The sequence below is a fragment of the Larus michahellis genome, chromosome W (assembly GCF_964199755.1).
Source record: "Larus michahellis chromosome W, bLarMic1.1, whole genome shotgun sequence".
NCBI classification, from domain to species: Eukaryota; Metazoa; Chordata; class Aves; order Charadriiformes; family Laridae; genus Larus; species Larus michahellis.
This window is the reverse complement of record NC_133929.1, coordinates 11778605-11802839: the sequence shown is the minus strand read 5'-3', so window position 1 is coordinate 11802839 and position 24235 is coordinate 11778605. Positions and strand designations below refer to the sequence as shown.

Below are 24235 nucleotides of genomic sequence, written 5' to 3'. Positions count from 1 at the left end.
AAAGCTTCTGTGGCTGAATTTAGCTTTCAACAGAAAACTAATGAATTTTTTTTTTTGGAAGCTGAATTTAATAGACAAAAAAGTCCCCCCAATGAATTTTGATGGTTTACGGGTAATGAAATATTCTAGTTAAAAGAGGCTATGTACATGCCTTGTAAAGAAAAGGGGGGCTGGAAGTACGCTAGATCTTCTGGTGCCCGGAGTGACAAGTGAAGCTGTGTGCAGAGGTGAGCATTGCTGTGCAGCAGCGGTGTTGACTTTATCGATCTAAGGGCAAAGGTTGAACTATAATATTCCATAAGGGACATGCAGATGTCCTTCTGGCTTGTCAAAAGAAAAAAAAAACCTTCAAATTGTAATATTATTTCTTTAATTGTTATCCCTCCTTTAGTAGATGGACTATTGTTCATTCTTTCTTTCAAAGAAAGTATGATTTTTGAAGGATTTTTTTCAATAGTTCATAGTTCAAAAATTGAAAGAAAAATCTATAACAGCTTAAAATTGTTTCCTTTGAATTTTTTTCTACCCTTTTCCAGTCAGCTGGTTTTGATTTTGTTGTTCAAATGGATAGCACTAATCTTTGAAATATTAATTTTCTGGGTTTTTTTAAAGATTCTGGAAACTCTTGTCATAAATACAATTCATAATCATTACATTACGCAATAATAGTTTGGTTACCAGAATGTGATTCTGTAGTGGTTTAGCCTCAGACGGCAACAAAGAACCACGCGGTGACTCTTTCAACACACACACCCCCACTACGGGGGGAGAATCGGAAGAAAAAGGCAAAACTCCTGGGTTGAGACAAAGACAGTTTCACAGGACAACAAAGGGAACAAGAAAAAAACAACAATAACACGGACAGAGGAATGTACAAACACGATGACGGTACCACCGGTCTCCGACCAGACCCAGGACACCCCAGCCCACTCCCAAGCGGCGACTTCTTGCCCCCTCCCCCGGCCAGCTCACGTGGGACCGAATACCTGTGTCCCTGCCAGATCCTGGGGAAAATTAACCCTATCCCCACCGGAACCAGGACATATTCTAAAACTTTTTTCCCTGAATGAACCAATGTTATTGGTTCTTCTTTTCAAACAGAAATGTACAGTGTAGCACTATTTCTTCATTTTTTTTTAATAAGAAGAAAGTAGATTTTCTATTTTGATAGCAAATAAGTGTTTATATTCCTTAAAAAGGTTTAGATAATCTAAACATTTTTATGAAAATAAACAGAGGGAAGTGAGCAAGTCCATTAAACTGATTACATATCCTGATCTCATAGTCTTATCTAAACTTTCCTGTAGCTGTATTTCAGGAAACTTGTCACTCCTGAACTATCTGTGCTAAATACTTGATTAATATTGTGCTTAAACCCCTTGGAATATAAAACTAAGGATCAATTATTTCACACTAGATTTAGTCTGTAGGTATCGGAGAATGAATTTTAATCCCCAAGGGTTAAATTTTCCATCTTTTTCCTTGATAATTTTTCCCTTACCCACTTTTCTAAAAATCTTTTTTTTTTTAAATGTATGAAGCAGATGGCAAGACTGTTGTTATTTGTTTCTTGTTCTGAAGTTGCATAAACATTTAAAACCAAGACTTTTTTAAACTTGTCAGTCAAGATGGGCATCTCAGGAATCAAACCTACAACTCCTGAATCTAGCTCATACTCTCTCAAAATTTACATTGAGATCATCTTGCCTAATAGGGATCTGAGTATAAGTCTCCTGATTCTCTAAGATAAGAATGTAGAACCATAGCAGGAAATAGCAGATAACATAGCATATAGGTTCCTTTGCTGAGGAGTAAAGCAGGTGTATCACTGAAAAGAACAACAGGTGATCCAACAGAGATTAACTGCAGGCAATGCCAAAATAATGGTGAAAAAAGAAATATAAGTAAAAATGCAATGGCATGATTAGATTCCAAATTTCTGTTCTGACAGCTGTAATGGGATATGCTTAAAATTTCCTCATATGAGATATTAACTCATATTTACCATCATCATCTACTAGGTTATTTGCATGAATAAAAACTCATTTTAATAAAAAATGTATTAATTATTTTAAGCCATTGACTCACGGCTTTGTCACTGGATAGAGGTTATTGCAATCACCTCATCTCCTTTAGCCTTGTTTTCTAATGATCTGTTGCAATCGAAAGTTTGATATAGCTCTGCTTCACTGAATACCTGTTTTCTGTCATAGACATTGCATAAAAGGAAAGCAAATATATATAGTGCTATAGCAAAGCAGTAGCTGTTTTTAACAGTCTAATGATTAGACATGAAACAGCTTAAGAGAAGTTTCATATCAAAACTGCCTCTTTATACATGGCATAACTGTATAAAATAATTGCTTCCTGAGACTAAAATGGTGTTTGTTTTTCCTTCACAGTACTTCTGTTAGTTTGTATATTGTCTGATTGCTTAAGGAAAAGAGGAAAGATTAAAAGAGAACCTCAAATTTGCAAATGAGGTGTTTGGTGGTGTCCTGGTTTGAGGTAAAACAGAACCAACTTTCTGTTCAGTAATTTTACTTCTTAGCTAGTCCTCTTCTAACTCTCTGAAATTAACAGCATGTTGTGTTGAAAACGGTTCATTCTCAGAGTGATAAGACCTATATTTACAATTTGTGCCAAGGAATGGTATGCAGAGAGGCTCTTGCTTATACTTATTGCTATAACAACCAAGGTCAGCTAATTTCGTTATTTGCCCCGTTGGAGGGTCGGAAAGGGAAAAGCATAGAGGGGTCCCACCTGCAGGGAGGAATGGACAGGACAGGTGACCCAAAATTGACCAACAGGAGCATTCCATCCCATCTGCCCCATGCTCAGTATAAAAGCTGAGGGGTCAAAGGGTCAGCCTCTCTTCCTTCAATGGCTGATGTCCGAGGAGGACCCTGTCTGTTCATCTGCCTTTGATCCCAATCTGTGTGTTCCTGACTCCATCTGTGGAACCCAGTTCCCACCCATCACTGAGTCTAGTCTGGGACTTCCCCAGTGCCTGCCAGTGATGTCATCCTGGGAGCTTAATACGGTTTTGTATATACTGTATCTATTTCATTATTTTTCTTTTTATCTTATTATTAATATTTCATTAAAATAGTTTACTTTCTTCTAAACTCATAAATCTCTCTTTATCTCTCCTCCTCCTCTCCATGCATGAGAGGTTGTGGGGGAGCATCTGTTGCTGGCCATTGGCCAATTTGGACAAAACCACGACAGATTTATTGGCGCCCAGTGTGGGGCATGAACGGAGCTCTGATAGATTGCCTGAATAGTTTGAATTCCAGCTTGCTCAGGGAGAACAGACAGTTCACATCATGTCGTTCTTACACGAAATCTTGTATCGTGCCTTTAGAGAGCTTTCTATGAAGTTAATTGATGCAATGGGGATTAACTGGTCGAATATGTTGCGTGGCTTATTTCTTCTTTGTGTCTGGATGCCGTGGTCTAAGCATGCTATGTTGGTGCGGATTTGCCTTCAGATATATAAAATAATTGCTTGGATAACGGTTCTACCTGCATATCTTGGGCATCACGTGATGGAGTCTTTTACTAATTACACTTTCAGGATGGATTCTTTTGCTAATTACACTCTTGGTTTTACCTGGGGAAAGTTTACTTTGCCTTTTGATGATGATGCCAAAGTGACAGTAACAGAATTAGGGGATGAGAAACCTTTGGGCTGTTTAGAGAGTGAATGTTGCTTTCATTCGTACGTGATTCTGTTGTTGAGTTTCCTGAATGTGTTGCAGGGGTGGTTTATCATTAAATATCAGTGCAGGAGTCTTATGTGACATCTGATATTGCTACTCAGACCCCACGGCCAAAGTCAAAGATAGCAGAAACTCAGACAACCCCGCCTCCAAAAGCCACAGCAGAAATTCAGACAACCCTGCCTCCGAAAGCTGCAGTAGGAATTCAGACAACCCCCGCACTGAAAGCTACAGCAGAAATTCAAACTCAGATTACTGCCCAAGCCACAACACAGACACAAACAACGCCACCAGCCCCGACACCAGCCCGAGCGGCATCGGCTGCCCCCCCCACCGGCTCCGGCGAAAGCCACTCCCCCGGCCCATGCCGGCAGCAGTCACTCCACAGCCTGTCCCCCACCCACGCCTGTATCGCCAGCCCCTCCCCCGCCCGCAGCGGTACCAGCTGCTCCAGCCCCGACAAGGAGCACGGTCACTGCTCCGGCTGCTCCGACAACGAGCGCTGCTGCTACCCAAACTCCAGCAGAACCGGCACAAGTTGCCCCGGTGACCAGGAAACAGAAAAAGTTAGCTCGTTCCCTTGCCTCTGACGACAAAGACCAGCCCAAGCCAGACAGCGTAGGAGAGGGCTCCTCTGAGGAAGATCCAGGAGAGGGTCCTTCTCAGGCAGCATTAACACAGGATGAGGACTCGGATGCAGAGATAATCATTAAATCCTTTTCTATGAAGAATTTGCGAAATACAAGGAAGGACTTTAGTCATTATGAAGGTGAGATGCTTGTCTCCTGGTTGCTCCGATGCTGGGACAATGGAGCTGATACCATAGATTTAGATGGCAGAGAAGCCAGGCAGTTGGGAAACCTGTCAAAAGATGGAGGGATTGATAAAGCCATTGGGAGAAAGGCAGACGTCCTCAGTCTCTGAGGGTGACTGCTAGCAGCTGTGAAGGGCAGGAACCCCTTTAAGGATGATATCGAATGCCGTCCAAGCAAATGGACCAGCATGGAAAAAGGTATTAAGTACCTGAGGGAACTGGCTGTGTGAGAGGTGATTTATAGCAATTGGCAAGTGAATATAGACCCTGATGACATGCCATGCAAACAATCTTTGTTGAGGAAGTTTGTGCAGAGTGCACCATCAAATTATTCCCACACATTGTCAACAATGGTCTGGGGAGGATTTGATACTGATACACCAACTGTAAATGAGGTGGCTAACAAGGTGCGACAGCATGAAGACAGTTTCTCTTGTCCCCTTCATGTAGCAGCTGTGGAGAAAATGGCTGAGCAAACTAAGACCATTGCTGAGACAGTGGAAAAAAAGACTAAGACAATAGCTGAGCAAAATGAGAAAAATGATAAAATTTTGCATGAACTGCTTGAAAAAGCTGTCTGAGAAGGGGAAAGAATACCACTCTTCCCCTGAACAGACCCAGGTTGCAGTCATTAAGAAAAAACACCCTCCTACAAAATCAACTCAAGGGAAACAGGATCCACTCCAAGATTTCCTGTGTCTTTGCCTCTGCAACTATGGAGAGGACATGAGTAAGCGGGATAAAAAACCTACTCCGGCCCTGCAGGCACAAGTGCTTGAGTTGCAAGGTAAAGCAGATAAAAGAAAGAATTTCTGCAGGAGGGTGGCTGCTCCAGTCCATGGTAAGCGACGCTCCAGTCCTTGCAGGAGCTCATCTTCTAATTGTAGATGTTGTTCTCAACATTAGGGTTGCCCTGACTCCAGACAGGAGGAGGAGAGGGACAACAGAGTTTATTGCACTGTGTGGATTTGATGGTCGGGCATATTAGAGCCACAGAAGTATAAAGCCCTTGTGGACACTGGTGCACAGTGTACCTTATTGCCATTGAATCATAGAATCTTCATGGTTGGAAAGGACCTTTGAGATCATCGAGTCCAACCAAACAACCTACAATCTCTGCCACTAGAGCATGCCTTGAAGTGCCACATCTAGACGTTTCTTAAATACCTCTAGGGATGGTGACTCAACCACCTCCCTGGGCAGGCTCTTCCAGTGCCTGACCACTCTTTCAGTAAAGTAATTCTTCCTAATATCTAATCTAAACCTCCCCTGCCGCAACTTCAGACCATTTCCTCTGGTCCTGTCATTATTCACCTGGGAGAAGAGGCCAACACCCACCTCTCTCCAACCTCCTTTCAGGTAGTTGTAGAGGGCAATGAGGTCTCCTCTTCTCAGCCTCCTCTTCTCCAAGCTAAACATGCCCAGCTCCCTCAGCCTCTCCTCATATGACCTGGTCTCCAGACCCCTCACCAGCCTGGTAGCTCTCCTCTGGACATGCTCCAGCACTTCAATGTCCCTCTTGTACAGAGGGGCCCAGAACTGAACACAGTACTCGAGGTGAGGCCTCACCAGTGCCGAGTACAGAGGCACCATCACTTCCCTGCTCCTGCTGGCCACGCTATTCCCAATACAAGCCAGAATGCTGTTGGCCTTCTTGGCCACCTGGGCACACTGCTGGCTCATGTTAAGCTGGCCGTCCACCAGCACCCCCAGGTCCTTTTCTGCCGGGCAGCTTTCCAGCCACTCTTCCCCAAGCCCGTAGCGTTGCTTGGGGTTGTTGTGACCGAAATGCAGGACCCGGCACTTGGCCTTACTAAACCTCATACAGTTGGCCTTGGCCCATCGATCCAGCCTGTCCAGGTCCCTCTGTAGAGCCTTCCGACCCTCAAGCAGATCAACACTCCCACCTAGCTTGGTGTCATCTGCAAACTTACTGAGGGTGCACTCAATCCCCTCATCCAGATCATTGATAAAGATATTAAACAAAACCGGCCCCAAAACTGAGCCCTAAAGTGTGGGCGTCCTACCGCCGGCGAGCGTGGCGCGCGAGGGGCTCTCCCCGCGCCTCCCCCTGTTCTCCTGCCCTTACGCCAAATGGCGGCGCCGGCTTCACCGGCGGGTGGTTCCGGCGTCTGCGCGCTGAGGCGGGGTGGCCCCATTGTGCGGCGCTGAGGCAGCGCCGCGGCCTGTTCTGCTGGGGATGGAGGACGGCGGCGGGGCGGCAGCGGCGCTTGGGACTCCAGTGGCCCCCACCGGCCTCTCGGCCTCCCAGCGCCGGGCCGAACTGCGGCGGAGAAAGCTGCTGATGAACTCGGAGGAGTGGATCAACCGCATCATGGGCTTTCACCGGCCCGCGGCGGGCAAGGATGATGAAAGCCACACAGAATCAAAGCTTCAGCACGAACAAGATAAATCAAACTCCCTTCCCATTCCTTCAGTTTCCAAGCGAATTGTGCTTGGTGATTCTGTCTGTAATGTGGCAGGCACGGCTGACCACGCAGGCAGCATGGTAGACCTCAAAGGGGATAAGGACTTGTTCAGTAAAACTCCGGAGCTTGTCAGTGAGGGTCCAAGTGAACTCTGTCACCGTAATAGAGGGGAACTGCCATCTGAAGCTGCACCACGGCCATCTAGACACGGATTAGAGCAGTACTTATCCAGATTTGATGAAGCTCTGAAGCTGAGGAACCAGCTGATGAATGAGAAGCCAAGCCAAGAGAACAGGAATGCAGTGGAGGAGTTTGACTCTTTCCGCATTTTTAGATTGGTGGGATGTACTGTGCTTGCCATCGCAGTTGGGGCTTTTGTGTGCAAGTACTTGTCAATATTTGCACCATTTCTTACTCTACAACTTGCTTACATGGGACTGTCCAAGTACTTTCCAAAGTGTGAGAAGAAGGTGAAAACGACAGTATTAACTGCTGCTCTTTTACTGTCTGGAATCCCTGCAGAAGTGATTAGTGGCTCCATGGACACCTACAGCAAAATGGGAGATGTTTTCACAGACCTTTGTGTCTATTTCTTTACTTTTATCTTTTGCCATGAACTCATTCTGGTTTTTGGTTCTGAAGTGCCGTGATGGCTGTAGAATTCAACGCAGCAGTTACACTAAAGCTTTCTGGACTGTTTTCCTTTAACATCTGACTGTGCAGACGGGTTTAAACCTTCATTAAAATTCTTACCTGTTCAAATGCTTGAAAGGAGCCTTAAATTCCAGTCATTTTGGGAAAGGAAGAGCAGGGTCCCAGACTGCCAGTTGTATTGGTTCCGTTTATTTAAATACTGTGTCTGCCTGTTACAAATGTGAAGAATAGGATGCAGGTGTCGGTGGATTATTTGTTTGGTTTAGTTACATGATGCCCTCAGCCTCCTTCATAAACATTCACAAAGCTGCCTTTGTTCTTTTCAGTGAGAACAAAGAGAATTCCTTTCAGCAGAACCATATATATATATATATATATCCGGTATGACTATAGCTAAGAAGAACTGCTCATTTTGTGGTGTTCCCATTTTTTTTAAAAAAAGCTCTAAATAAAAGAAATCCCTGTTATTCTGTTGTTCGGATTCAGAATGCTGAACCAAGTAGCTGCTGCTGGAGAACGTTGGTGAAAATGCCACTTTGTTGTCCTAATCCTTGCCTTGCTATACGTCATTTATTGTGATTGATTTCATTTGGTAATTATAGCGCAAAACAGTGAAGCAAAGCCAACAACAAAAAAGTCCTGTTGCTTACAGATGTCATTAATCAAAAAGTAGGAAGAAACAAAATTGTTAATCTCACCTGTTTTGTGAGTTTCCAGCAACCCAATCCTAGTGTAGCTCATACACGTGCTTTCATTCTGATGCCTTTTCTTTATTTTAACAGTTCACCTCATGAGAGGAAAGTTGTATATATCGGCAACCACCCTGCAGTATCAAATGTTTGCTCGAGTATATGTAAAACTTACAAGGGAACTATTTTCTTTTCCTAGCTCCTTGCAGGATTGCGTACGACAGCTTTTAACATGACATTAATTTGCAGTTTGCCTCAGATTATTACCAGACATTTGCATGAAAACAGGATGTTAATTGCGGAGGAGTTCTGCTCCTGCTGCGCAGTCCCACAACCCAACAGTGCACAGTCTTTGATAGGGCAGAACTATTGATATTAACGTTTTTGGTGTATTTCTGAAGTTGCCCCAGTGAAATCATAGTAGCGATTCCTGTTTAAATCCTGTATACTGCAAGTGACAGTGAAATAAAAAATAGTGCTTTGAGTTGACTCCCACGTGAAGATCCATGTATGAAGGGAGAATATAATTTTGTCTTTTTTTTCTGTGGATGTCCAGCCACATGGGTGAAAAGAAAAATAAAAATGAAGCCTGACACTGGATAAAGTCGTGAGCTCACGAACACTCTTGTTTTTCATAAAGGGACAGAATCTGTTACTATTTCTGGAGTGACGGGGGGGTGTCAAGAACTGACTGTAGCAGAGGCGGAAGTGAGCCTGAATGGGAAGAAATGGGAGAAGCACCCTATTGTAACTGGCCCAAATGCTCTGTGCATCCTTGGCATAGACTACCTCAAGAGAGGGTAATTCAAAGACCTGAAAGGGTATGGGTGGGCTTTTGGTATAGCAGCTGTAGAGACTGAGGATATTACACAGCTGTCTACCTTACCTGGCCTTTCAGATGACCCTTCTGTGGTGGGATTGCTGGAGGTTAAAGAACAGCAGGTGCCAATTGCTACTGCCATGGTTTCATCGGCGACAGTATCACACTAACTGAGACTCCCTGATTCCCATCCAGAACCTGATTTGTCAGCTGGAGACCCAAGGAGTGATCAGCAAGACTCACTCACCCTTTAACAGCCCTATATGGCCAGTGTGAAAGTCTGGTGGAGACTGGAGGCTAACAGTAGGCTATTGTGGCCTGAATGAAGTCACACCACCACTGAGTGCTGCTGTGCCAGACATGCTAGAACTGCAGCATGAACTGGAGTCAAAGGCAGCCAAGTGGTATGCTACAATTGACATTGCTAATGCCTTTTTCTCTATTCCTTTGGCAGCAGAGTGCAGGCCACAGTTTGCTTTCACCTGGAGGGGCATCCAGTACACCTGGAATCGACTGCCCCAGGGGTAGAAACACAGCCCTGCTATTTGCCATGGGCTGATCCAGACTGCACTGGAGAAGGGTGGAGCTCCAGAACACCTGCAATACATTGATGACATCACTGTGTGGGGTAACACAGCAGCAGCAGTTTTCAAGAAAGCTAAGAAGATAATCAAGATTCTTTTGAAAGCAGGTTTTGCTGTAAAAAAGAGGTAAGGTCAAGGGACCTGCACGAGACATCCAGTCGTCTTCTCATCCAGAAGAAGGAAACAGAGGCCTTCTTAGGAGTTGTGGGTTTCTGGAGAATGCATATTCCAGGTTGTAGTCAGATTGTGAGCCCTCTCTATGAAGGGACTCGAAAGAAAAATGAGTTTACGTGGGGTCCTGAGCAACGACAAGCCTTTGAGCAAATGAAACAAGAGATTGTGCGTGCAGTAGCCCTTGGACCAGTCCGATCAGGATGGGACATCAAAAATGTGCTCTAGCGTGCAGCCGGGGACAATGGCCCTGCTTGGAGCCTCTGGCAGAAAGCACCAGGGGAGACTCGAGGTTGACCCCTGGGATTTTGGAGTCAGGGATACAGAGGATCTGAAGCAAACTATACTCCAACTGAGAAAGAAATCTTGGCAGCCTATGAAGGAGTTAGAGCTGCTTCAGAGGTAACTGGTACTAAAGCACATCTCCTCCTGGCACCCCGATTACCATTGCTGGGCTGGATGTTCACGGGTAAAGTTCCTTCTACTCATCATGCCACCGATGCTACCTGGACTAAGTGGGTTGCCTTAATCACTCAGCGAGCTCGAATAGGAAACCCCAATCGTCCAGGAATCATAGAAGTGATCACAAACTGGCCTGAAGGCAGAGACTTCACAATGCCACCAGAGGAGGTGGTAACTCGTGCTGAGGAAGCCCCACCATATAATGAACTCTCAGATAATGAGAAACAGTATGCCTTGTTCACTGATGGGTCTTGTCGTATTGTAGGAAAGCATCGAAGGTGGAAAGCTGCTGTGTGGAGTCCTACACGATGAGTTGCAGAAGCTGCTGAAGGAGAAGATGAATCGAGTCAATTTGCAGAGGTAAAAGCTATCCAGCTGGCCTTAGACATTGCTGAACGAGAAAAGTGTCCAATACTCTACACTGATTCATGGATGGTGGCCAATGCTCTGTGGGGATGGTTAAAGCAGTGGAAGCAGAGCAACTGGCAGCACAAAGGTAAACCCATCTGGGCTGCTGAACTGTGGCAAGATATTGCTGACCGGCTAGGGAAACTAGTTGTGAAAGTATGCCATGTACCCATGAGTCAGGCCACTGAGGAACATCAGTACAATCAGCAAGTGGATGAGGCTGCTAAGATTTTCCAGACAGATTTGGACTGGGAACATAACGGTGAACTGTTTTTTAGCTCTGTGGGCCCATGACGCTTCAGGTCATGAAGGAAGGGATGCAACATATAAATGGGCCCGTGACCGAGGGGTGGATTTAAGCATGGACGCCATTGCACAGGTTATCCACGACTGTGAAACATGCACTGAAATCAAGCAAGCTAAAAGGTTAAAACCTTTGTGGTATGGAGGACAATGGCTAAAACATAAGTATGGGGAGGCCTGGCAAATTGACTACATCACACTCCCTCAAACCCACCAGCGTAAGCGCTATGTGCTTACAATGGTGGAAGGAAGCACCGGATGGTTGGAAACCTACGCCATGCCCCATGCCACTGCCCGGAATACCATCCTGGGCCTTGAAAGGCAAGTCTTGTGGCGACGTGGTACTCCAGGAAGAATTGAGTCAGACAATGGGACTCATTTCAAAAACAGTCTTATAAGTACTTGGGCCAAAGAACATGGCATTGAGTGGGTATATCATATCCCCTATCATGCACCAGCTTCTGGGAAAATTGAGCGATACAATGGACTATTGAAAACTACCCTGAAGGCAGTGGGGGGTGGAACCTTTAAAAACTGGGATAAGCATTTAGCACAAGCTACCTGGTTAGTTAACACCAGGGGATCCATCAGTCGAGCTGGTCCTGCTCAATCAGACCTTTTACATACAGTAGAAGGGGATAAGGTCCCTGTGGTGCATGAAAGGAATATGTTAGGGAAAACTGTTTGGGTTTTTCCTGCCTCAGGCAAAGGCAAACCCATTGGTGGGACTGTTTTTGCTCAAGGCCCTGGATGTACTTGGTGGGTGATGCTGGAGAATGGAGAAGCTCAATGTGTACCCCAAGGAAATTTGACCCTGGGTGAGAAGACTTAATTCTGAGTTGTATGATATTAATTGTTATATGATACCAACAGTGTTCAATAAGTGTTTTTCAGGATAACACAGTGGTGATGAACCCTGAACCAGCTTCATCAAGTGACATCCAGCTAAACTCTTTGAGATGGACATGCTACCCATGGGCATGGACCAGAATGAATTTCATTCATCCCTGAGAAACTTCATTCATCTTTCCTACCCTGAGATTCTGCTGAGTGATGAAATCCTACAGTTATGAACTAAATGGACTTAGTGAACTTTTGTAGATAAAATCATAACTGAGTAACCTGCATATATCTATTTTTTTATATATATATATGTGTATGTATAGATTTGATAGATAAAAGCATTAGTGATCTGAGCATGATGCAAATGGTATGGAATAAGGGGTGGAACGTCCTGGTTTGAAGTAAAACGGAACCAACTTTCTGTTCAGTAATTTTACTTCTTAGCTAGGCCTCTTTAACTCTCTGAAATTAACAGCATGTTGTGTCTAAAACAGTTCGTTCAGAGTGATAAGACAGTTTGTGCCAAGGAATGGTATGCAGAGAGGCTCTTGCTTAGACTTATTGCTATAACAACCAAGGTCAGCTAATTTCGTTATTTGCCCCATTGGAGGGTCAGAAGCGGAAAAGCGTAGAGGGGTCCCACCTGCAGGGAGGAGTGGACAGGACAGGTGACCCAAAATTGACCAACAGGAGCATTCCATCCCATCTGCCCCATGCTCAGTATAAAAGCTGAGGGATCAAAGGGTCAGCCTCTCTTCCTTCAACGGCTGACATCCAAGGAGGACCCTGTCTGTTCATCTGCCTTTGATCCCGATTGGTGTGTTCTTGACTCCAACTCTGGATCCCGGTTCCCACCCGTCGCTGAGTCCAGTCTGGTGACATCATCCTGGGAGCTTAATACAGTTTTTTATATACCATATCTATTTCATTATTTTTCTTTTTATCTTATTAATATTTAATTAAAGTAGCTTAGTTTCTTCTGAACTCATAAATCTCTGGAGAGGTAAGGTCAAGGGACCTGCACGAGAGATCCAGTTCTTGGGATTTAAGTGGCAAGATGGGCATCATCAGATCCCAATGGATGTGATTAACAAAATAACAGTGTCCCCACCTACTAAGAAAAAGGAAACACAGGCCTTCTTAGGCATTGTGGGTTTCTGGAGAATGCACGTTCCAAGTTGTAGTCAGATTGTGAAACCATGCAATATATGCAGCAATTTCAGCAACATTGTATCTATTAACTTCAAACAGTGCTCTCTAAAGGCACAATACAACATTTCACTTAGAAACAATATTCCCTGAGCTACCTGGAAGCTTGTGCCCCACATTGGGCACCAATCAATCTGCCATGGTTTGGTCCAGTTTGGCAAATGACAAGACAATAGATGCTCTCCCCCACCTCTCGCTCCATGGAGAGTAAGAAGAAAGATAAAGAGATTTATGAGTTTAGAAAAAATTAAACTACTTTAATGAAACATTAATAATAAAATAAAAAAATAAATAATGGAATAAATACGATGTATATAAATATACACAAAACTGTATCAAGCTCTCAGGGAGATGTCACTAGCAGGCACTGAGAAAGTTCCAGACTGGAGTCAGTGACAAATGGGAACTGGAACACACCGACCAGGATCAAAAGGCAGATGAGCTGACAGGGTCCTCCTCAGACATCAGTCATTGACAAAGCAGCCCTTTGAAGAAGAGCCAACAAAGAGACAATTTGATCCCTTCGATCCCTCAGCTTCTATACTGAGCATGGCAGATGGGATGGAATACCCTATTGGTCAGTTTGGGTCACCTGACCTGTCCACTCCTCCCCACAGGTGCAACCCCTCCACAGGGTAAACAACCAAGTCAGCTGACCCTGGTTGCCACAGCAACAAGTAAGAGCAAGAGCTTGTCTCACTGAACAGAAAGTTGGCTCTGCTCTACCCCAAACCAGGACAGTGAGAGGTGGGGGGAGAGCATCTGTCTCGTTGTTGGCCAATTTGGCCTAAAGCACGACAACCTATTAAACTGTCTTTATCTCAGCCCACGAGTTTTCTCACTTTTACTCTTCCTATTCTCTCCCCCATCCCACTGGGGGCTGCGAGTGGCTGTGTGGTGCTTAGTTGCCAGCTGGGGTTAAATCACGACACAGATCTTGCTCCCAAACCTGATGGACATCCACAGGCAAGTCTTGATGAAGATGTGCTGAATCATAGGGCCCTGACAGGTAACCTCAGTAAATTTTGTGGTGCCAGTTTAAAATGTCACTGCCTCCAGCTGTCCTTTGTGCTGTTCTGGGAGGGATAATCCCACCCCAGCAGAGGAAGTGTGCAGTCGTTTCACCTGGCAACGCTTTCTTAACCCATTAATCAGTAAAAGCCTGTTCAAAGTATGGTGCAGGACAGGAGAGCTGATGGGGTACATTCATATTCTCAGCCAAGACTCTGCTACATGGCATGAACCTTCTATAAGGACTATGAAGGTAATAGTAGTTTAATCAGTATAAAAAGATTTTTCACAGGTTTTGTCTAGATACAACAGCACCTTCCTTTTAGGAAATTCAGCATCAGTCACTTTGCCAGATTTAAAAACAAACATTATCAGGTAGATTTCTAAAGTTATTTTGAAATCTGGAAGCCCTCTACTTCAAGTGAAATCCATGTGAGTCATATGCCATACTTTTGAAAATGTGGGCCATTACACCCAAAAAGCATTTCTCTTGCCCTGGCTTCAAATTTCCCATAAGGAATGAGTGAAACATCTTCACTGTGTTTGCAATCTCCTGCCCCCCCCCCCCCCCCCCGGAAACTCTAGGGACTAATGAAGTGGTCATTATTTTTTCATGATACCTTCCTTATTGCCTAATTAGCGGTACTAGTAAGAAGTGGTTCTGTACTTCACTGAAGGAAATAATATGTCACTTCCTGTTTAATTACTACTGAACTACTGCCACACACAGCATTATAAGATATAGCCTCCCTGGAATAAAAAAGGATCAGATGTAAGATTCTCTTTGGGCTCTATTTATTAGCCTTGGTTCAGCAATATCTCAAAGGGAAACAGACTCATCACTCAGCTAGCTTATCAACTTCTGCGGAAGTTTGCAGAAGGCTTTATGTAAACTGTTGCATAGCAATGACAATTGTTATTTCCAAATAGCGATCAACATCATGCGTGTTACAATGAGTCATCACTTACGTGGAACAGCTTCCTATTGTTTTGCAGCTGACATAAAGTGCCATAGAAAACTTCTCTTCCACTGATTATTCAAGACGACAAGTATGTCTTTGACAAAATATACGCAGAGAGCAAACCAGGATTGTCTTCAACCAAATCTGTTTTCATACCTGGAAGAGGACAGTGTTCTTTCTTGTTTCAGCCATCTGTCTCTGTGATGGGCTCTGCCTGCTTGTTTCACCATTGGACTCAATGATCTTAAGGGTCTTTTCCAACCTAAATGATTCTATGATTCTAGCTGGGAGAAAGCTGAAAAGGTGTGAGTGCTCTGTGCTAGCAAAGTGCCAGGGATAACTGGACTGAGAGCCTGGACATCAATTGTGGAATTTAGCTGTGGACTTGCACACCTGAACGTCAGTGTCTAGACCCCTGTCACAGTCATCAGAAACCTGGTCAATACACTCAGTGGTGATCTGAGAGCCGCCCAGCCCACCTGAAGGCAGACAAATTTATCTAGTCAGCTAAATAGCTCTTGAGACTCTAAGGACTGTATGGGCTGTCTGCATTGACTAGAGCATGATCTTTGGTATCAGACTCACTTGTAGACATCTAGGTTTTAAGATCTACTTTTAGTTTTCTAACTATGTGAGCTATATTAACAATAAAATAAAAAGGAAATAATGAAATAGATACAGTATATACAAAACCATGTTAAGCTCCCAGGATGACATCACCAGCAGGCACTGGGGAAGTCCCAGGCTGGACTCAGTGATGGGTGGGAACTGGGTTCCAGAGTTGGAGTCAGGAACACACCGATTGGGATCAAAGGCAGATGAACAGACAGGGTCCTCCTCGGACGTTGGCCACTGAAGAAAGAGCTGACCCTTTGACCCCTCAGCTTTTATACTGAGCATGGGGCAGATGGGATGGAATACCCCTGTTGGTCAGTTTGGGGTCACCTGTCCTTTCTGCTCCTCCCTGCAGGTGGGACCCCTCTACGCTCTTCCGTTTCCGACCCTCCGATGGGGCAAATAACAAAGTTAGCTGGCCTTGGTTGTTATAGCAATAAGTCTAAGCAAGAGCCTCTCTGCATACCATTCCTTGGCACAAACTGTCTTATCACTCTGAATAAACAGTTTTCTGCACAATATGCTGTTAATTTCAGAGAGTTAGAAGAGGCCTAGCTAAGAAGTAAAAATTACTGAACAGAAAGTTAGTTCTGTTTTACCTCAAACCAGGACATCGTAATAGTAGCTATTTATAAACACATATTTCCCCAAACTTTCATTTGGACTAGACAGTAATCATTACAGTCAAAGATATGTACCAGCAAGTGTATTCACCTGAAAATAAGATAAATGATTTATTTGGCTTTCATTAAAAGCTTTTAACACAAGGTCACTTCCTTTCTGGTCATTGTTAGAGGAAGTCGGACTGAATGACCTTGATGGCTTTTCTGTGCCTATGAATGATCATTTCATTTGGAGTTGGAGACTTCTGAGCTTTCTTCCTCCTTAACACTGGTCCATATGATGATTGGCTTATGGACACAATTCAGGAAGCTTAGGTCAAAAAACTGACTATGTTGAAGGTATGCATGAAGGTTTTGCATGTTTCCTCTCTCTGAGACCTATCTTCCCCACATGTAGCAAAATGCTGAAATGCTATTCCTTTTCCCCTGTCTTGCCTATTTGGATTTGATTGCTTTTAGAAACAAGGTCTGCTTTTTACTATGTGACCCAAAAATCAGTAGGATTCTTAGATACACGAAACAATAACGCATTTTAAAATGATAATAATATTAAAACAAAAAACAAAACAAAAAAAAAAAACAAAAAAAAGAAGTCACATACTGTGAATTATATATACACAGGCTGTTAAGAGTTTGGTAAGGAAATGTCTCCCTCACATCCTGAAGATACTATTTTATCATCTTTTTGTGGTTCTGTGAAGTATGTCAGTGCCCTGAAAACTGTGCTAACACTAGCAGTCCACTATTTCCTTGAATCTACTTCCATCTGTTGGCAAAAGTATAGATTGCACTTGGGAAAACAAATCTCATAACAAATATTTGGTTTAGGTTTCCTGAGAAAATAGACAAAGAGTAGAAATCCTGAACACCTGGCATGTTTCAGATTTTTCTCATGATCTGTTAAATGTCTTTATAGTAAACTCTTAAAACTTTTAAAATTCTTTATTTAACTATTAAAACAAAACAAGGAAACTATCATACAGACTCCCCATGCATAAACAAGGTCTTGCACAATTAAAAGTTGCCTTTTTTTTCCCCCTAAGTACATCCGCTGGTCTAATAAAAAGCTATTATCCTGTTCCAAAAGCCTTGCGCCCCTTATTTCTTCAAACCACCACAGCTGTACAGCAATCCTGCTGTAAGCTGTTGTACAGCTGTTATACAACACTCCTGTCTGCTCGCTCAGAGATTTAGGCAAGAAGCTTTCATTTCTTAAAACAAACATACCTTATGTACAGGTTTATGGGTATTCCTATATCAAAGTACACTGTATATTTTTCATATTTTGGTGCCAGTCAATCAAAAAAAAAATTTTATTTCACATTAAACAGCTTGCAATGATTAATATGTTCTGATGAAGCAAACTAAATAATAATTGATAATTCAGCTGTTGGCATCAGAAACTCCCGAGTTTGGTTCAGTATCAGTTTGTCTTATAATTTTATCGCTGCCTTCTTAAGGAAGGTATCATATCACGCACAGTTGTTATATACTGCAGAGCAACAGCAGTGTTTGGGGCTTGAACGAAACTCCAGATTTTTCACTGCGATGCTATTTATACTTATAGAAACGATACTTGCACACTCTCCAGGAGCCCAGGTCAGACCTCAGACTCTTCATTCCACCTTTACCTGTTTCAGTGCTCCTTTTGATGTTGACAGTTATATTCTCTCTGAGTTTTGCCATTCCTTGCCTTATTGTGATGCCTTCCTTGTCTGTTTAGTCTCTAAAATATCATTTTCCCTTCATATTCCTCCTCTCATTCTCCATAAATCTCTCCTGAGTCTGTATGGAAATATCTCTTCTTTTAAACTTTTGCATCTTCCTGTAGGTGATATCATATCCTACCATGATCTTTATGGCAATAACTTTCCGAAAAAATCTGTTTTTCCCACTCTGAGTCTGTTTACATCTAGGACATCAACTCTTCTGTTTGATTTCAGCCTAAATACAATATATTGTACACACTGACCTTCTTCAATCTTCTCCTAACCTATCTTCATCCTCAGTAACCATAGACAACACCAAGGGATGTCACCCAGGGCATGCAAGACTTGTGGGGCCTTGTGGGGCCTTGTGGAAAATGTCAAAGGCTCTCTTCACCTATCACGGGGTTACAGGTATAAATATGTTTTAGTTTAGCAGGGTCCTTTACTTCCTATGATTTCATTTATTTCCTGGGCTATTCAACCTTAAACACTTCTTCAGTGACACATGATCTGGTTTTGGTCCTTCGCTCTTCTAGATATGACCAAACCATTCTCAAAATACTGTTGTTTCCTTGTGTGGAATTTGGATAATGAGGTGAAGTCTCTGTGCTCAAAGAGCAATTAAGACTGGCTTTGCTATCTCTTGTGCAACCCAGGGGAGTGAAGGCTTGTCTGGCTATCACAGGATACATAAATAACAGGGTAGTCTTGGGGAGCCAGGACAGCCCTGCTTTTCATCAGCAAAGACAGTAAAATCAAGGTAACAGAGACTTTGTGTAGCTCTCTGTTTCCTTGAGAGGCTGCCATGCCCGGTAATTGACCTTTGCCTCATTACCTGTGAAATGCATATTAAAGTTGACACCCCTGTATATGCTAATGAAGATTTTAGAGATCATGCTAAACATATATGACCATAGCACTCGTCTCTCCACCCAAATCATACTACACGTCACCTAGGGGAGGGAAACCTTGTCATTTTGGGGATAAAAGGATGGAGAAAATGACTGTTAAATTGGGAGAGAAGAAACTTGATACCTGACGGACCGGACGCCTTTCTGGGTAAGCGCTGCGCCTTTCACCCTCTGGTGAATGTTACCCCGGGTTGTTGTACTGTCGTTATTGTTGCTAGCAATATTAACCTTAAGTAATTAGCGCTATTGTAGTCAGTGAATTTATCAACGGCAATCTCGAATCTGCTTCTGTTGCTCTCAATAAAATAACTAATTTTGATTATTTGTGAATCTGATTCAGTGAAAGTCCTTTTGCTAGCACTCTGACAGACAAATATCGTAACTATTATTATTTTTTGCTAGACTAATTTCAATTATTTGTGAATATGACTTAGTGAAAGTCCTTGGCTGGGACTCTGATAGCAATTCAGTGAAAATCCTGTGACTCTGACAGACAAATATCGAAACTACAGTCCTTTTAACGCAACACCTTGTCTGCAGTATTTCAGGGCTAGACATTTTCTTCTCATTCTCAATATTGCTAAATCTCTCTTGCCCCCATCTTCTTTGCAAATATCTTCCTTGCCTGATACTTTATTTATATAGTTTTTGGTAGTGCTTGGTTCCTCACTGAAACTGGCCCTATGAGAAGGTATAGTAAGGTCATCCGTGCCTTACAGAGATCATAATTGAAGTGGGAAAAAGGAAACAAGAACAAAACATGTAAGGTAACTCTAACAAGATCACCAACAGAGAGAAAGAAAGACACAGTACTTATTAATGATTTTAATAATCATGGTCGTTTTGAATCCCTGCCCTGCCATACTGAGTTTCAAACATTTCAAGATCTACTTGATAGTTGCTGCTCAAAGATAGCAATTTTCTTGTCACGGCTAGGTGGAACAATCCAGGAAGACTTTTTCAAAGGGGAGCTAATGGTTACTGCAGTTAGATGTCTATCCCAATCTATGGACTCTGATTTGGACCCATCCATTACGCGATACCATGAAAGAACAATATTCCATTCTGCTTTTAAAGCTATTTTCCTTTAAACACAAGGAAGAAGATAGCCTCAGAGATGGATATATGCCTTTGACTAGTGTGGTGAACTTTTCTTCAAATTTCATCAAGTCCTAAGACATTTTGTGCTTCCTATGAAAAAAATCAAAATTATTTGCTGTCCAATTTAAGAAGCATAAAATATGGTCATTCTGAAACATAGCACACAACATTTTGTGTCATCAGACTTACAAATAGACTGTGATTTAGGAAAAAAAAAAGCTAAACAGAAAAGCTTTGGCGTATTTCCAAATTGTCTTGGAACGATGAGACCAGTGATCTCTGGATCACATTTCAAATTATTTTCCTTACTGAATTATTATGTGATTATTATTTAAATATGATTAGTTGTTGTCTGGTGATACTAATTATTTTACTCTTTTGGAGAAGAGAATATATTAAAAACTGAGAGCTGTTGCTTCTATTTTTTTGTTTTCCTGGGATTAAGGAGCATCTTAAAAAAAAAAAGTTTTTTTGTGAAATTCTGAGATTGCATCTGCTCTAATTGTGATTTAATTGCCACTGATGACTGCCAGCTGTCCAATGTGAAGGAAAACTATTAGCAGGTCTGCCAGAAGAAAGGAAAGTTCTGTTCTGTGAAACGATGAGATTCAAGTTTACAGAATTTGATTTTGCTCTTCACCAAAGAGAACAGAAACTTCTCATGCCTACCGGAACTGGTTCAGTTCCCTCTAATCAGAAACAGTGACTTAAATCTTTTGATCTTGACAAAACTGAGTTTTCTGCTGATGAATGTTTTGGGATTTATATTGACACCGTATGAATGAATACATCTGAAATTAACTAGTATCGCCAGTATTCATAACATCAGAGGATTCACCACAAAATGATTGCTGTATTCTGACCTTTGAGAAGATTTCAGGAGGCCAGGGTTCAATCCCAGGATAAAACACAGTAGGAGAAGACTGAAGCTGTGTGGACTGTGATAACACTGTTATTTACAAAGTTTTCAATCTCTTCAACTGGAACTCTTAGATACTTCAGATTAAATGGTCTGTAAATGCCCAGTGGCAAAGTGGTCCAAACCTTAATCCATCTTTCGAATCCACAGCTAGTCAATAGGGCCGATAGCTAGCACACAGGAGACAACAGCTCTAAAACATTTGGTTTTTATCTCGGTCTCTTTTTATTCCCCAAATGTCTATGTTCTCAATGTGTTTTACCCTACATATGTAAGCTTTACAGACAAAATATAACCTCCCTTGCCTATCTGCTTACATTCTTGGTCCAAATTATTATCAGACCTTACAACCAGAGAAGCAATGTTGCTAAACAGACCCAGATGTGGTCTTCTTAGAGTCAAAAGTTTATAGGTATGGAGAGTTGTTATTTATAATATCTGAGCAATGGTTTAAAGAAGGCAGGGGAATGTAGGTAATCAAAAGATAAGAGGAAGAAAGAGTTCAGGCTGACCTCTGTGCGTCTTACTACTGAAGACATATTATGACGAAAAATGAGAGGCCATGAATTACAAAGAGAGGTTGGTGCTACTGGTGTACCATAAATGGGAAGAGTGAACACATGATTCTGGTTTATGCAAAAAAATCCCCAAACCCTAACTCAATCCTTTGTCCAATCTGTAAATCAAAGCCACCCTTCGTACCCAAGAACTTGTTCTCTCTTTTTTTTCTTTTCCCCTCTCAACACAACATCAGCTTGCAGGTAGTATTTTCTTTGTGTACCTTCTACCAGGGTACAAATTATTACCATTTTGATAAGGTGGCCTTCTTAACCCACCATTTTAGCAGAGTGAAGATTAGGACAGTTCCTTGGTGGTGATGGATGCAGAATCTAGCTTCAAGGACAGCTAGACTCTCGCAGCAGTCCTTCCAACTTTCTCTGAGATGATTGTGAGAATGGAAAAGCAAATTTATTATCCCTGATCTGAATGTTGATTTGATTCTTTCACCTGCACCAATTTCTTAACTAAGGCCTAGGATAACCTATTCCCCTGTTCCCTGAACACTTAGATAGAAATATGCTACATTTCTAAGTTTCTCACATGTTTCCCTGTACTATGAATTTCCCTGAAGATATGAACCTTCTTGCTTATCTATTGTGACAAACCCTCAGTAAAAACAGAGCCAGGACATGTGGAGGACTTCTCAGTTTATTTATCCTTGAAGGTTACTGAAGCATCACAGCTTTTCTATTTCAGTTTCCCCTTCAGCAACTTAGAAGATACTGAGCTCACCTATGTCCTTGTGCAGGTCCCTACGTGAGGCTCTCAGCATCACTTACTCTTTCTCTATTGCTTTCTGCAGAACAGTCCATCTTTCTTTCTCTCCATTGCCATCTTTCCCCACTGGGAGCTCCTAAGCTCGTCTGTGCTCATGAGAGCTCCTGTTCTTCATGACAAGGACACTTTGCAGCAAAGGTCATAATTTTCCCACTCCTTACTAATGGTATGTGTCTACACATACACACATCCCACAAAGGAGCAAAATCAGGAAAATGAAAAATATAAATATTACTTTTATACAAGTATTACTTTTATATAGTACTTTTACATAGTATTTATTTTTATATAAGTATGTCCTGGTTTGAGGTAAAACAGAACCAATTTTCTGTTTTGTAATTTTGCTTTTTAGCTGGGCCTCTTCTAACTGACTAAACTCAGCATATTGTTCAGACACTGTTCACTCTCAGAGTGATAAGACCTGATTATACCAAGGAATGGTATGCACAGAGGCTTTTGCTTATACTTATTGCTATAACAACCAAGGTCAGCTAACTTCACTGCTTGCCCCGTTAGGGGGTCGGAAGCGGAGAAGCATAGAGGGCTCCCACCTGCAGGGAGGAGCAGACGGGACAGGTGACCCAAAACTGACCAACAGGGTATTCCATCCCATCTGCATCATGCTCAGTATAAAAGTTAAGGGATCAAAAGGTCAACTCTCCTTTCTTCAATGGCCGATGTCCGAGGAGGACCCTGTCTGTTCATCTGCTTTTGGTCCCGATCCAAGCATTCCTGACTCCAGATCCAGAATCCGGCTCCTGTCCGTCGATGACTCCAGTCTGGGACTTTCCCTGTGCCTGCTGGTGATGCGATCGTCATCCTGGGAGCTGGATGCGGGTTTGTATATATTGTATATTTTAAAAATTTATTTAAATTTATTATTATTTATTATTTTCTTATTTATTTTTATTTTCATTAAAGTAGTTTAGTTCTTTTTCTAAACTCGTAAATCTCCTTATCTCTTCCTCTCCTCTCTTTGGGGGGGGGGGGGGGAGGAGCCATCTGTCATTCTGATTGGCCAATCTGGCCAAAACCACGACAATGCCTAAATAATTGAATAGTTACAAAAATGATTGATAGAATCATAGAATTGTCTAGGTTGGAAGGGACTGTAGGAATGTATCTGAGAGAAAATGGTCATGTGAGCCAGCCTCCCTACTATGAGAGATTAGATTAAGGGCAAAACAGCTGGTAGAAGATGGAATTAGTACGTGGGAAAAGTGGGAACTGAGAAGGCAGAAAACATGTTGTGCTAATGACTAAGCAATTTACGACGCGAATTCTTGTAACCAATCTGATGTGTGAACAAACTGCATGGACAGCGCGTGGACAGTGTAACTAGCTAGCTAATCAGAAATAAGCGAGTCGCGTGTACGGCTACAACGCAGGGTATAAAAGATGATGATCTGTGCTTAATAAACAGCTTCTGTTGATTCACATTGGATCGTCTGGAGTCCAGTTATTTCTCCTCAGATGGTGACCCCGACGTGATACCGATCGGTGCTTGGCTTGAGCAATGGAATGCGAGGGGCGGAAGACCCAGAAGGAGATCCACCGGCTGGAGGACGGCTCAGCTGGACTGAGACCGGGTGGATTGGGCGGCAATCCGGAATAGAGGAAACAGACGACATGGCCACGGACACCCAGAGAGAGGTGAGCAGCCGGGGCAGGAGATGGGGCAACAAGCAACAAAAGAAGAAGGGGCTATGTTAAAACTTCTCCTGCATATCCTCTCTAAAAGAGGGGTGAAATACGATGAGCGTATGCTCCGAAGGTTATTAATATGGTGCAGAGAGAACGGACTCGCACCAGAGCCCCAGACAGCTTTTAAACCAGAAATATGGGAGGCTGTTGGGAAAAAACTGTGGGCTGACACTCCGTCAAGTGAAGAAGTTTGTATATACACAATGTTTAGACGTAAGGCGAGCGCACCCC

The 24235-nt window shown here is 42.8% G+C and overlaps 1 pseudogene; it reads left to right on the top strand.

The window, feature by feature from the left end:
* Window positions 1-6458: 6458 nt before the first annotated feature.
* LOC141735530 (guided entry of tail-anchored proteins factor CAMLG pseudogene) lies at window positions 6459-8176 on the top strand (annotated as a pseudogene).
* Window positions 8177-24235: the final 16059 nt, after the last annotated feature.